We start from the raw sequence: 2,747 nt of genomic DNA, 5'->3' as shown, positions 1-2,747 counted from the left end.
CAAACGGGGAATGTGGGGGGAGAGGAGGGGGGATGGGGGGCGGTCCGGGGGTGCGGGGATTTGGGAAGGGGGAAATAATCGGAGGGGAAAAGGCTGAAGGTCCCCCCGGCCCCACCGCCCCACTCCTCCCCGCAACGCCCGAAAGCCGAACGCAGCGCGGTGACATCGGGGGGAAGAAAACCGTCCCGAAACAAAACCAGAGGGAGAGGATTTGGGTGAGAGCGCAGGAGGGGCTGCGCGGCTCCGGGCGGAGCTGCGCGGCTTTTTGCGCGGCTTTTGCGCTGCTCTGCGGGGGCTGCGGAGCTTCGGGGCGGGACGGAGCTGAGCGCCCCGGAGCGCATTTTCCCCATATTCCTCTTTAAGAACTCCAAAGCCGGGAGGAACTTCTGGTTTCTTTATTGCTATTATGATTATTATTTAGGATTTTCCTGCCTTGTTTTGTTCGGGAAGCGAAAGCGTTCGAAATCCCCTTCCAGATGCGGTATCAAAGTCTCCTTTTTTTTAAAGGCTATCGATTGCAAAAGTCTTATTTAAACCAACACATTTGAGTTTCTCACATTTTAAAACATCATCTGGGGCCCATTGTATGGAAAATCGATTAGCAGAAATTGCCACGCTCTTCGCCTCCCGCTTGATTGTTGTAAAATCGAGACATCCATAGGCAAAGGGTGGGCTGGGAAAGATTTGGGACCGGAATGAAAGGGCTCGCGAGGAATCCATAGGCACTGAGTAATTCACCTGCCAGGCGATGGGGCTGTTGTTTGGAAGCCTTCAAGAACTTTAAGGAAGTTGATCGCCTATAGGGGAAGTGCGTGCGGGGCGGTGCGGGGCTGCGCGGCTCCCGCCCGTGCGTGGCGCAGCAAAACCCGTGGCACAAAAAATCCCCTGCGCTGTACCTGTTCGCTGGATGCCATAAATCTCACCCGCAGGTGCTCCTCCGCCTCTTATTTGGGGCCGCGTCGTTTTGCCTTTCGGGTTCTTCCTAAGGCGAAATGAACGGGGAGGGAGGCGGGGGAGGGGGGGGGGGGAGGGAGGGAGGGGGGGAAGGAAGATGAAAATTGAGCGCAGAACAAAAATCGCCGAAGCGCAGCAGCGCAGCAGCGCCGAGCCCGGGGGGCAGCGCCGGGTACGGCTACCGAAGGGCTCCGGTGAAGGAAGCCGTGGGGGGGTGGGGGGGTGGGGGGGATGCGGGGAACCCCACTCCGCGCGTGGGGCAGCGCAGGGAGGGCGGAGGGCGGCCGCGATCCCATTTGCGCACTTACCCCCGGCACCGGGCGGCTCCTCCGGAGGAACGGAGGGAATTAAAGGGAGAGGAGAGGGAGCTCGGGAAGGGAAAAAAAAAAAGGAAAAAAGGAGGAGAGGGAAAGGATCAATAGCATCCAGCTGTCGAATGGATGGGAAGAAGGGGAGAGGAACCGGCTCCGAGATGGGGCACCGAACCCCGCGCCCACCCCCGCGGCTTCGGAGCGCTGCCGGGTCGGGTCGGTGGGGACGGAGCGACGCCTTACGGGACCCCCCCGGTACCGGCAGCGGTTCGGGCCCCCCGAGCGCTGCCCCAATGCCTCTCGCCCTAATGATATTGCATCGATCGGGGAAGAAGAAGAGCAGGGGGGGAGGTGGGAAAGAGAGGGTGTGGGGGGGATGGGGGGGGGGGGCGAGGAGCTACCGCATTACTCAATTATGTCGCACTAATTACTAAAAAGTCTCTCTCTCTCTCTCTCTCTCTCTTTTTTTTTCTCCTGTTGTTGTTTGCTGGGTGCAAAGCTCGGCGCAGGGCAGAGTCCAGCTCCTGCCACGGGGCCCCCGGTGCTGCGGGGGGGGGGGGGGGGGGGGCGGGGAGGGGGTTTGGAGCGGTGCGGCGGTGCGGCGGTGCGGGGACTGTGCGGGACGTCGGGCAGCTGCAGGGATGGATCCATCGATGGGCGCTCGATGGGGCGGTCGATGCACTATCGCCATTATTACACTCAATGAAACCTTTTCAGACGTGGCTGCTTCATCCCTTGTTTGTTCCCCCCCCCCCTCTTCCTCCTCGCTGTGCACCTTTAATCTCCCCATATCCCTTGTATCCCTTAGCCCTGCCCAGCTCTGGACCCCCCATCCCATCCCATCCCTCCCCAGCTTTGTGTCTCATTCCCTGCCTGGAAGTCCCCCCCCCCATCTGACACCCACCTGCGTTGTGACAACCCCCATCACCCCCCCCACAGCCAGGCAGATTTTGGGCTCCCTGCAAGGAAGCCCTAAGATCAAACCCTAATACCAAGGGCACCCAATGGCAGGGACAGATTCCTTGCACACTCCCATTCCGGCCTGGCCCATCCCTGGACACCATTATAAGGGAGACAAGGTGTGAAAAAGACTGTCCCCCCTCCTCCCCCCCCATCCTACCCCAGGACCCTCTACTCCCATCTCACCCTCTGCTCTGCTGCTGCCCACATCCCATGGACTACTGGGGTTATATGGGACAGTGGTCTGTGCACTCGAGAGGAAGAGGAACAAGAGAGATCTCATCCCAAATTCAGAGATAAAATTTTGCCTGGAGGCGGATGGGGTGGGATGAGATGAGGCAAATGGGATGGGATAGGATGGGGTGGGATGGGATGAAATGGGGTGGGGTGGGGTGGGATGAGGTGGGAAAGGATGGGATGGAATTAATGGGGTGGGTTGGGATGAATGGGATGGGATGGGATACAATTGGAATGGAACCAGATGAGATGTGGCAGAATAGGGTGGGATGGATAAGGGGGGAT

General features: G+C 59.5%; 1 long non-coding RNA gene across 1 annotated transcript; it reads right to left on the bottom strand.

Annotated features, from left to right (window-relative positions):
- Positions 1-379: 379 nt before the first annotated feature.
- LOC112530436 lies at positions 380-1,594 on the bottom strand. Its single transcript, XR_003072063.3, has 2 exons — positions 1,263-1,594; positions 380-982 (listed from the first exon to the last, which is right to left on the bottom strand). It is a non-coding gene; the product is annotated as an uncharacterized LOC112530436 (long non-coding RNA).
- Between the last annotated feature and the right edge of the window lie 1,153 nt (positions 1,595-2,747).

The sequence above is a fragment of the Gallus gallus genome, chromosome 28, assembly GCF_016699485.2.
Source record: "Gallus gallus isolate bGalGal1 chromosome 28, bGalGal1.mat.broiler.GRCg7b, whole genome shotgun sequence".
Taxonomy (NCBI): domain Eukaryota; kingdom Metazoa; phylum Chordata; class Aves; order Galliformes; family Phasianidae; genus Gallus; species Gallus gallus.
Note: the sequence above shows the minus strand (reverse complement) of the source record. Positions and strands in the feature narration are given on the sequence as shown.